Genomic DNA, 12,984 nt, shown 5'->3' with positions numbered 1-12,984 from the left:
GGAGAATGGTGTTAGTTCTTCTTTATAAGTTTGGTAAAATTTTGACAGTGAAGCCATTTGCTCTGGGACTTTCCATTGTTGTAAAACTTTTAAATTACTGATTCAATATTGTTACTCATTATTGGTCTGATTAGGTTTCCGATTCATTTCTGATTCAATATTGGTAGGTTGTATACATCCAGGAACTTATCCATGTCTTCTGGGTTTTTCAGTTTGTTAGTTTTTGTAATAGTCTCTGATGATTTTTGTATTTCTGTGATATAAGTTGTAATGTCTTCTTTTTCATTTCTAATTTTGTTTATTTTGGTCTTCTCCCTTCTTTTTTTTTGGTCTAGCTAGTACCTTATTGTATTATTCCATTCTCAAACTGCTATAAATATACAACTGAGATTATGAAGAAAAGAAGTTTAATAGACTCACAGTTTTGCATGGCTGGGGAGGCCTCAGGAAACTTATAATCATGGCAGAAGGTGAAGGGGAAGCAGGCACATATTCACATGGCTGGAGTAGAGAGACAGAGAGAGAGGGGAGAGGTGCTACACACTGTTAAACAAGCAGTTCTTGGGAGAACTCTATCACAAGAACAGCAAGGGGGAAGTCCACATTTATTATTTAATCACTTCCCACCAGGCCCTTCCTCCAACATTGAGGATTTCAATTCAACATGAGATTTGGGTGGGGACACAGCCAAACCATATCATTCCACCTTTGGCCCATCCAAAATCTCATGTCCTTCTCATATTTCAAAATACAACTATACCTTCCCAACAGTCCCCAAAAGTCTTAACTCATTCCAGCATTAACTCAAAAGTCCAGTCCACAGTCCAAAGTCTCATCTGAGACAAAGCTAGTCCCTTCTGCCTGTGAGCCTGTGAAATCAAAACAAGTTAGTTACTTCCAAGACACAATGGAGGTACAGGCATTGGGTAAATACTTTCCAAAAGGGAGAAATTGACCAAAACGAAGGGGCTACAGGCCCCATGCAAGTCCAACACAAAGTAAGGCAGTCATTAAATCTTAAAGCTCCAAAAAATCTCTTTTGACTCCATTCTCATATCTAGGTCACAATGATGCAAGGAGTGGGCTGCCAAGGCCTTGGGCATCTCCATCCCTGTGGCTTTCTGGGGTATATCTCCCATGGCTGCTTTCATGGACCGGTATTGAGTGCCTGTGGCTTTTCCAGGTTTACAGTGCAAGCAGTAGATGGATCTACCATTCTGGGGTCTGGAGGACGGTGGCCCTCTTCTCACACCTCGACTAGGCAGTGCCCCAGTGGGGACCCTCTGTGGGCACTCCAACTTCACATTTTCCCTCCACACTGCCCTAGTAGAGATTCTCCATGAGGGCTCTTCCCCTGCAGCAGACTGCTACCTGGACATCCAGGCATTTCCTTACATCCTCTGAAATCTAAGTGGAGGCTCCCTTGCCCTGTCAGCACCCAGTTGCAGGCTTAACATCATGTGGAAGCCACCAAAGCTTGGGGTTTGCACCCTCTGAAGCAATGGCCTGAGTTGTACCTTGACCCCTTTTAGCCACAGCTGGTGGAGTGACCACAATGCAGGGTGCCATGTCCTGAAGCCGCACAGAGCAGTGGAGCCCTGGGACAGGCCCATGAAACCATTTTTCCTCCCTTGACCTCCAAGCCTGTGATGGGAGGGTCTGTTGCAAATGTCTCTGAAATGCCTTGGAAGCATTTTCCCCAATGTCTTGGCTATTAACATTGGGCTCCTCTTTACTTATGCAAATTTCTGTAGCCAGTTTGAATTGCTCCCCAGAAAATGAGTTTTTCTTTGCTACCACATGGTCTGGCTGCACATTTTTCCAAATTTTATGCTCTGCTTCTGTTTTAAATAGGTTAGTTTCAGATCATTTCTTTGTTTATATAGATGAGATTAGGCTTCAGAAGGAGCCAGGCCACATCTTGAAAGCTTTGCTGCTTAGAAATTTCTTCTTCCAAGCCGGATGTGGTGGCTCATGCCTGTAATCCCAGCAATTTGGGAGGCTGAGGCAGGTGGATTACCTGAGGTAAGGAGTTTGAAACCAACCTAGCCAACATGGTGAAACCTCTTCTCTACTAACAATACAAATATTAGCTAGGTATGGTGGTGGCCACCTGTAATCCCAGTGACTTGGGAGGCTGAGGCAGGGGAATCACTTGAACCTGGGAGGCAGAGGTTGCAATGAGCCAAGATCGCACCATTGAACTCCAGCCTGGGTGACAAGAGCAAAACTCCGTCTCAAAAAAAAAAAAAAAGAAAGAAATTTCTTCTTCCAGATACCCTAAATCACCTCTCTCAAGATCAAAGTTCCACAGATTTCTAGAGCAGGGGCACAATGCCAGCAGTCTCTTTGCTAAAGCATTAGCAAAAGTGACTTTTACTCCAGTTCCCAATAAGTTCCTCATCTCCACCTGAGACCACCTCAGCTTGGACTTCATTATCCATATTACTATCAACATTTTGATCACAACAATTTAACAAGTGTCTAGGAAGTTCCAAACTTTCCCTCATCTTGTTGTCTTCTTCTGAGCCCTCCAAATTGTCCCAACCTCTGCCTGTTACCCAGTTCCAAAGTCACTTCCACATTTTCAGATATCTTTATAGCAATGCCCCAATTTTCTCAGTACCAATTTTCTATATTAGTTGATGCTTACACTGCTATAAAGACATATCTGAGACTGGGTAATTTATGAAGAAAATAGGTTTAATTGACTCACAGTTTCTCATGGCTGGGGAGGCCTCAGGGGGCAGAAGGGGAAGGGGAAGCAGGCACATCTTCACATGACTAGAGAATGGGAGGCAGGGCAAGGTGCTACACACTTTTAAACAAGCAGTTCTTGGGAGAACTCTTTCACAAGAACAGCAAGGGGGAAGTGTGCCCACATGATTCAATCACCTCCTACCAGGCCCCTCCTCCAACACTGAGGATTACAATTCAACATGAGATTTGAGTAAGGACACAGCCAAACTATATCACTTATTGACTTTATCTTCTCAAAAAGCCAACTTTTCATTTTATTGATCATTTATATTGTTTCTCTCTTTTTTTTTTTTAGCCCCTGTTTTGTTTATTTCTACATTGATCTTTATTTCTTTCCTTTTACTAACTTTAGGTGTGGTTTGTTCTTGCTTGTCTGTTTCTTGAGGTGCATTGTTAGATCATTTATTTGAAATCTTAGTTGTGAAAGGTGTTTATTGCTATAAATTTCCCTCTTAGCTCTGGTTTTGCTGTATTCCATAGGCTTTGGTATGTTGTATTTCCATTTTCATTTTTTTCATGAAAGTTTTTTTATGTCTTTCTTAATTTTCATTGATTCAGTAGTCATTCAGGAGCATACTGTTTAATTTCCATGAATTTGTAGTTTTCAAAGTTCCTCTTGTTATTGATTTTTAATTTTATTCCACTGAGATCTGAGAAGATAATTGATATGACTTCAATTTTTAAAAATTTGTTGAGACTTGTTTTGTGGCCTAAAATAGGGTCTATCCTGGCGAATGCTCCATATGCTGATAAGAATCATATATGTTTTGCAGCTCTTGAGTAATATGTTTTATACATGTCTGTTAGGCCCTTGTACTCTAAAGTGCAATTTAAATTCAATGTTTCTTGTTAATTTTTAGGCTAGATAATTTGTCTAGTGATGAGAGTGTGTTGCTGAAGTTCCCAACTATTATTGCATTGTAGCCAATCTCTTTATTTAAATCTAATATTTGCTATATACATAAGGGGTGCCCAGTTGTTGAGTGCATATATACTTACAATTGTTATCTCCTGCTGATTTTGATTGCTTTATCATTTTGTAGTGACATTTTTGACTTTTTACTGTTTTTGACTTAAAGTCTGTTTTATTTGATATAATTATGGCTACTCCTGATTATTTTTGGTTTTCATTTGTGTGAAATATCTTTTTCCATCCCTTTATTTTCACTCTGTGTGTCTTTACAAGTAAAGTGAGTTTCTTGTGGGCAGCATATAGTTGGGTCATTTTTTAAAACTCCATTTAATTTAATGGATTAAATTTAATTTTTTTAATCCATTCAGCCAGTTTTCTGTCTTTTAAGTTGAACATCTAATATGTTTATATTCAAGGCTCTTATTAATATGCGAGAACTTATTCCTTTTATTTTGTTCAGTGTTTTCTGGTTGTTTTGTATATCTTTTGTTACCGTCTTTCTCTCTTATTGTTTATCATTGTGGTGTGTGATTTCTGTAGTGGTAACATCTGATGTCATTTTTCTTCCTCATTTGCATGCCTGCTTTACCAGTAAGTTTTATACTTTTGTGTGTTATTATGATCATACATATTTGATCATAATACCAAATATATTGATTGATCCAAGCTGATTGATTTGATCAATCAATTCAGTGAATTAGAATTATGTTGATTGATCTGATTCAGTTGATTGATCTGAGTCCTTTTTCTTCCTCATTTGCATGCCTCCTCTACCCATGAGTTTTATACTTTTGTGTGTTATTATGATCATATATATTTTTCTTTGGCTCCCAGATATAGGAGTCCCTTAAGCATTTCTTACAGGACCAGTCTAGTGAAGAATTCCCTCAGTGTTTGCTAATCTAGGAAAGACTTTATTGCTTCTTCATTTTGAATGATAATTTTGCTGGTTGTAGTATTCTTGGCTGATAGTGTTGCTTTCTTTCAGCACTTTGAATACATCTCCCATTCTTTCTGAGCCTGTAAGGTTTTCACTGAGAAGTCAACTGTTAACCTGATGAGAGTTCCCTTGTATGTGACTATATATCTTTCTCTTGCTGCTTAGGGAATTGTTTCTTTGGTCTTTGACTTTTGATAATTTGACTATAATGTGTCTTAAAGAAGATTTTTTTTGGGTTGTGTCAATTTGGAGATTTTTGAGCTTCCTGTATCTGTGTATCTCAATCTCATTTGTGTGCCATAGGATGGGAATAAATCCAACTAAAATTCAGGGACCTTCTACCTCAGTAAAATTTCTAGGGGTCCAGTGGTATGGGGGCTGTCGAGATATTCCTTCTAAGGTGAATGATAAGTTGCTGCATTTGGCCCCTCCTACAACCAAAAAAGAGGCACAAAGCCTAGTGGACCTATTTGGATTTTGGAGGCAACACACTCCTCATTTAGGTGTGTTGCTCCAGCCCATTTATCAAGTGACTCAAAAAGCTGCCAGTTTTGAGTGGAGTCCAGAATAGGAGAAGGCTCTGCAACAGGTCCTTGCTGCTGTACAAGCTGCTCTGCCACTTGGGCCACATGACCCAGCAGATCCAATGGTGCTTGAGGTGTCAGTGGCAGATAGGGATGCTATTTGGAGCCTTTGGCAGGCTCCGATAGGTGAATCACAGCACAGGCCTCTAGGATTTTGGAGCAAGGCCCTGCCATCTTCTGAAGATAACTACTCTCCTTTTGAGAGATGGCTCTTGGCCTGTTATTGGGATTTGGTGGAAACTGAACCTTTCACTATGGATCATCAAGTCACCATGTGACCTGAACTGACAATCATGACCTGGGTGCTTTCTGACCCATCTAGTATAAAGCGGGTCATGCACAGCAGCATTCCATTATCAAAAGGAAGTGGCTATATGTGATTGTGCTCAAGCAGGTCCTGAAGTCACAAGTAAGTTACCTGAGGAAGTGGCTCAAATGCCTACGGTCTCTACTCCTGCCACCCTGCCTTCTCTCCCCCAGCCTGCACCGATGGCCTTATGGGGAGTTCCCTATGATCAGTTGACAGAGGAAGAGAAGACTAGGGCCTAGCTCACAGATAGCTTTGCACGATATGTAGGTACAACCCAAAAGTGGAGAGCTGCATCACTATAGCCCCTTTCTAGGACATCCCTGAAGGATGGCTGTGAAGGGAAATCTTCCCAGTGGGAAGAACTTTGAGCAGTGCACCTTGTTGTGCATTTTTCATGGAAGGAGGAATGACCAGATGTGCAATTACATACTGATTCATGGGCTGTAGCCAATGGTTTGGCTGGATGTAAGGGACTTGGAAGAAGCATGATTGGAAAATTGGTGACAAAGAAATTTGGAGAAGAGGTATGTGGATGAACCTCTCTGAGTGGTCAAAAACTGTGAAGACATTTGTATCCCGTGTGAGTGCTCACCAATGGGTGACCTCAGCAGTGGAGGATTTTAATAATCAAGTAGATAGGATGAGCTGTTCTGTGAACACTACTCAGCCTCTTTCCCCAGCCACCCCTGTCATTTCCCAATGGGCCCATGAACAAAGTGGCCATGGTGGCAGGGATGGACATTATACATTGGCTCAGCAACATGGACTTCCTCTCACCAAGGCTGACCTGGCTATGGCCACTGCTGAGTCTGAGTGTCCAGTTTGCCAGCAGCAAGGACCAACAGTGAGCCCTCGATATGACACCATTCCTTGAGGTGATCAGCCAGCTACCTGGTGGCAGGTTGATTGTACTGGAACTCTTCCATCGTGGAAAGGGCAGAGGTTTGTCCTCACTGGAATAGACACTTACTCCAGCTATGGGTTTGCTTATCCTGCACACAATGCTTCTGCCAAGACTACCATCTGTGGACTCAGGGAATGCCTTATCCACTGTCATGGTATTCCACACAGCATTGCCTCTGACCAAGGCACTTACTATATGGCTGAAGAAGTGCAACAGTGGGCTTATGCTCATGAGTCAGGCTCATTCAGAGGTGGTATCGTTTCATTCTTTCATTGCTCATGGATCTCGCTGGTTCTACCATGTTCTCTATCGTCCTGAAGCAGCTGGATTGATAGAATGGTGGAATGGCCTTTTTATTTTTATTTTTAAGTCACAACTAAAACACCAGCTAAGTAATAATACTTTGCAGGACTGGGACAAAGTTCTCCAGAAGGCTGTGTGTGCTCTGAATCAGCATCTAATATATGGATTCACAGGTCCAGGAATCAAGGGGTGGAAGTGGAAGTGGCACCGCTCACCATCACCCCTAGTGATCACTAGAAACATTTTTGCTTCCTGTTCCCACAAAATTACTTTCTGCTGGCCTAGAGGTCTTAGTTCCAGAGGGAGGAATGCTGCCACCAGGAGACACAATAATAATTTCACTAAACTGGAAGTTAAGATTGCCACCTGTACCCTTTGGGCTCCTCCTACCTCTAAGTCAACAGGCTAAGAGGGGAGTTACAGTGTTGGCTGGGGTGATTGACCCAGACTATCAAGATGAAAGCAGTCTACTACTTCACAATGGAGGCAAGGAAGAGTACACATGGAATACAGGAGATCCGTTAGGGTGTCTCTTAGTATTACCATGCCATGTGATTAAGGTCAATGTAGCTCAATCCAGGATGGACTACAAATGACACAGACCCTTCAGGAATGATGGTTTGGGTCATTCCACCAGGAAAAACCCCTGGCCCTTCTGAGTTGCTTGCTGAAGGCAAAGGGAATACAGAATGTGTAGTAGAAGAAGGTAGTCATCAATACCAGCTAAGACCATGTGACTAGCTGCAGAAATGAGGTCTGTAATTGTCTTTAGTATTTCCTCTTTCTATTGTTAAAAACATGTTTGTGCATGTGTACACTTGTACTAAGAAAAGATCTTCATTTTATTTCCATCTCTGTTGTCATGTGATATAAGATTTATTGACTTCACATCAGCATTTAAGTATCATTAACTTTATGTAATAGTATTTCAGTTGGGGATTGCTGTATTTTTGGTTATACAAAGGATAGTTGTATTATGTTAGGTGAAATTATGACCTTATTAGTCTTTATTTGAAGATTATGTATAATCTCAGGAGATATGTGTGAGTTCATGTTGACAAGGGGTGGATTTGTGATGGTTAATACTGAATTGCAGCTTGATTGGATTGAAGGAAACAAAGTATTGATCCTGGGTGTGTCTGTGAAGGTGTTGTCAAAGGAGTTTAACATTTGAGTCAGTGGACTGGGAAAGGCAGAACCACCCTTAATCTGGGTGGGTACAATCTAATCAGTTGCCAGCACAGCTAGAATATAAGCAGGCAGAAAAATGTGGAAAGAGAGACTGGCCTAGCCTCCCAGCCTACATCTCTCTCCCTTGCTAGATGCTTACTGCCCTCGAACATCAACCTCCAAGTTCTTCAGTTTTGGAGTGCAGACAGGCTCTCTTTGCTCCTCAGCCTGCAGATACCTTGTGATTGCATGAGTTAATACTTAATAAACTCATATATATATATAAATAAACTCATATATTATATATATGTATAATATATATTATTCTGTCCTTCTAGAGAACCTAGAGTAATATGTAGGCCAAGCAACAAAATCCCGCAGTAAATGGCAAATGTAACCGTGCCTTATTTAAGATGCATCATAAACTCTTCTTTCAGTGAATGGCAGAGTTTGACAGAGAAATACCTTTATAAGAAAACACTGAAAATATGTTATTAGAACATGTTTCTTTCTCCATTGGGTGCTAAAAGGTCAAGTAGAGAAATTCAGCACTGATAGCAAAGATAAGCACGCTTTCTTTAAGATGCATCATAAACTGTTTTCTTTCAATGAACAGCAGAATTTGACAGAGAAATATCTGTTAAACATTGAGAGTATGTTAATAGAACAGGTTTCTTTCTCCATTGGTTTATAATACACAGGATTACATATGCAGCTATAAAAGGCAAATATAAGCATGGTTTCCTAAGGATTTATCATAAGCTGTTTTCTTTAGATAAATGAAAATGACTGACAAATAAATACTTTTGAAATCTAACTTTTAGAACACGTTATTAGAACATGTTAATGTCTCCATTGGACTCTAATAGGCCAACTAAAGGAATCCAGCAAAAATAAACAAATATAAGCATGCTTTTACTAAGATGCATTGTAAAATGTTTTCTCTCAGTAAATGGAAGAGTTTCAGAGAGAAACACCTTTGTAAGTAAATGTGAGAATATGCAGAGAGGCCAAGATGGCAGACTAAAAGAAGCTCATGTGAGCAACTCATATGGAGAGGAAACAAAAGGCCTAGTGAACACTGACCCTGCAGGCTGACCATCTGAAGAACCACATCAGGATCCATCAAGGCAGCAGGGGAACACAGTGAGCAGAGAGGAACAAAGTTGGGCACCAACTTGTCTGGATCCAGCACAGAGCCAGGAGAACCTCTCTAACGCAGCAAAGGGTGAGTGAGTGAGAGCCCCCAGGGGGATTTGTGTTCTCCATAGGGACCTGTAAAAAACTAGGAACAGGAGAACCTTCTGGGGCCCCCCTCCATACCTCCCCATTGCACTTCTAGACTGAGGCAGAGAGCCATCTAGATGTTTTGTGGAGGAAACTCTCAAGTCCAAGGAGATCTCTACAACCCTTGGGACCAGAGCAGACCAGAACTAGTGCCACAGTTGCAGTGACTGGAAGTAGCAACATTGCTCCATGCCCCCTTGCCAGACAGGGCTTGGTACCAGTTTCTAGTCCAACAGTCCTGTTTCAGCCTGAAATTGGCCAGCCACTCCACCCACCCCCACCACTTGTAGCCAGGCCAACAATTGCTTCTTAGAGCTTCCAAGCCCAGTAGTCCCACTGATATGGTTTGGCTGTGCCCCTACCCAAATCTCAACTTGAATTTTATCTCCCATAATTACCATGTGTTGTGGGAGGGACCCTGGGGAAGGTAATTGAATCAAGGGGGCTGGTCTTTCTCATGCTATTCTTGTGATAGTGAATAAGTCTCACGAAATCTGATGGGTTTATCAGGGGTTTTTGCTTTGCTTCTTCCTCATTTTCTCTTGCCACAGCCATGTAAGAAATGCCTTTTGCCTCCCGCCATGATTCTGAGGCCTCCCCAGCCATGTGGAACTGTAAGTCCAGTTAAACCTGTTTTTTTTCTCAGTCTCGGGTATGTCTTTATCAGCAGCATGAAAATGGACTAATACAGTAAATTGGTACCAGTAGAGTGGGGTGCTGCTGAAAAGATACCCAAAAATGTGAAAGTGACTTTGGAAGTGGATAACAGGAAGAAATTAGAACAGTTTGGAGGGCTCAGAAGAAGATAGGAAAATGTGAAAAAGTTTGGAACTTCCTGGAGACTTGTTGAATGGCTTTGCCTGAAATGCTGTTAGCGATCTGGACAATAAGGTCCAGGCTGAGGTGGTCTCAGATGGAGATGAGGAACTCAGGAACTGGAGCAAAGGTGACTCTTGTTATGTTTTAGCAAAGAGGACTGGCAGCATTTTGTCCTTGCGCTAGAGATTGATGGAATCTTGAACTTGAGAGAGATGATTTAGAGTAACTGGCAGAAGAAATTTCTAAGCAGCAAAGTATTCAAGAGGTGACTTGGGTACTGTTAGGGACACTGAGTTTTAAAAAGGAAACAGAGCATAAAAGTTCAGAAAATTTGCAGGCTGACTGTTCAATAGAAAAGAAAAAGCTATTTTCTGGGAGAAACTAAAGCCAGTTGCAGAAATTTGCATAAGTAGCAAGGAGCCTATGTTAATCCCCAAGACCATGGGGAAAATGTTTCCAGGCCATGTCAGAAGTCTTCAAGGCAGACCCTCCCATCACAGGCCTGGAGGCTCAGGAGGAAAAAGTGGTTTCCTGGGCTGGTCCCAGGGTCCCCGTGCTTTGTGCAGCCTAGGGACTTGGTGCCCTGCGTCCCAGCTGCTCCAGCTGTGGCAGAAAGGGGCCAATGTACAGCTTGGGCTTTGGCTTCAGTGGGTGGAAGCCCCAAGTCTTGGCAACTTTCACATGGTGTTGACCTTGCAGGTATACAGAAGTCGAAATTAAGGTTTGGGAACCTCTGCCAAGATTTTTAGATGATGTATGGAAATGCTGGATGCCCAGAAAAAAGTTTGCTGCAGGGGCAGGGCCCTCATGGAGAACTTCTGCTAGGGCAGTGCAGAAGGGAAATGTGTGGTTGAAGCCCCCGCACAGAGTCCCTACTGGGGTGCTGCCTAGTGGAGCTATGAGAAAAGGGCCACCATCCTCCAGACCCCAGAATGATAGATCCACTGACACTTTGCACACCGCACCCAGAAAAGCCTCAGAAACTCAATACCAGCTCATGAAAACAGCCAGGAGGGAGGCTGTACCCTGCAAAGCCACAGGGTTAGAGCTGCCCAAGACCATGGTAACCCACCTCTTGCATCAGCATGACCTGGACGTGAGACATGGAGTCGAAGGAGTTTTTTTTTTAATACTTTAAGTTCTGGGATAAATGTTCAGAATGTGCAGGTTTGTTACATAGGTATACACGTGCCATGGTGGTTTGCTGAACCCATCAACCTGTCATCTACATTAGGTATTTCTCCTAATGCTATCCCTACCCTGGACCCCCACACCCTGACAGGCCCCAGTGTGTGATGTTTCTCTCCCTATGTCCACCTGTTCTCATTGTTCAACTCCCACTTATGCATGAGAATAGGCGGTGTTTGGTTTTCTGTTCCTGTGTTATTTGCTGAGAATGATGGTTTCCAGTTTTATTCATGTCCCTGTGAAGGACAAGAACTCATCCTTTTTTATAGCTGCATAGCATTCCATGGTGTATTTGAGTCACATTTTCTCAATCAAGTCTATCATTGGTGGGCATTTGGGTTGATTCCAAGTCTTTGCTATTGTGAACAGTGCTGCAATGAACATACGTGTGCATGCGTCTTTATAGTAGAATGATTTATAATCCTTTGGGTATACACCCAGTAATGGAATTGCTGGGTCAAATGGTATTTCTTGTTCTAGATCCCTGAGGATTCTCTTTGTAGCAATTGTGAATGGGAGTTTAGTCATGATTTGGCTCTCCGTTTGTCTGTTATTGGTGTACAGGAATGCTTGTGATTTTTGCACATTGATTTTGTATCCTGAGACTTTGCTGAAGTTGCTTACCAGCTTAAGGAGATTTTGGGCTGAGATGATGGGGTTTTCTAAATATACAATTATGTCATTGCAAACAGATACAATTTCACTTCTTCTCTTCCTATTTGAATACCCTTTATTTCTTTGTCTTGCCTGATTGCCTTGGCCAGATTTCCAATACTATGTTGAATAGGAGTGGTGAGAGAGGGCATCCTTGTCTTCCTCTTGTGTTCAAAGGGAATGCGTCCAGGTTTTGCCCATTCGGTATGATATTGGCTGTGGGTTTGTCATAAATAGCTCTTATTATTTTGAGATATGTTTCATCAATACCTAGTTTATTGAGAGTTTTTAGCATGAGCATTGTTGAATTTTATCAAAGACTTTGTCTGCATGTATTGAGATAATAATGTGTTTTTTTTTTCACTGGTTCTGTTTATGTGATGGATTATGTTTATTGATTTGTATATGTTGAACTAGCCTTGCATCCCAGGGATGAAACTGACTTGATTGTGGTAGATAAGCTTTATCATGTGCTGCTGGATTCGGTTTGCTAGTATCTTATTGAGGATTTTCACATCGATGTTCATCAGGGATATTGGGCTGAAATTTTCTTTTTTGGTTGTGTCTCTTCCAGGTTTTGGTGTCAGGATGATGCTGGCCTCATAAAATGAATTAGGGAGGATTCACTCTTTTCCTATTGTTTGGAATAGTTTCAGAAGAAATGGTACAGCTCCTCCTTGTACCTCTGGTAGAATTCGGCTGTGAATCCATCTTGTCCTAAGCTTTTTTGGGTTACTAGGCTATTAATTACGGCTTCACTTTCAGAACTTGTTATTGGTCTATTCTGGGATTCGACTTCTTCCTGATTTAGTGTTCAGAGGGCGTATGTGTCTGAGAAATATCCATTTCTTCTAGATTTTCTAGTTTATTTGCATATAGTTCTTCATAGTATTCTCTGATGGTAGTTTGTATTTCTGTGGGATTGGTGGTGATATCCTCTAGATCATTTTTTATTGAGTCAATTTGATTCTACTCCTTTTCCTTTTTATCATTCTGGCTAGTGGCCTACCTATTTTGTTGATCTTTTCAAAAAGCCAACTACTGTATTCAATGATTTTTTTTTTAAAGGTTTTTTGTATCTCTATCTCTGTTCTGCTCTGATCTTAGCTATTATCTTCTGCTAGCTTTTGAATTTGCTTTTTCTTGCTTCTT

This window comes from Colobus angolensis, unplaced genomic scaffold (genome assembly GCF_000951035.1).
Source record: "Colobus angolensis palliatus isolate OR3802 unplaced genomic scaffold, Cang.pa_1.0 Scaffold569, whole genome shotgun sequence".
NCBI classification, from domain to species: Eukaryota; Metazoa; Chordata; class Mammalia; order Primates; family Cercopithecidae; genus Colobus; species Colobus angolensis.
Note: the sequence above shows the minus strand (reverse complement) of the source record.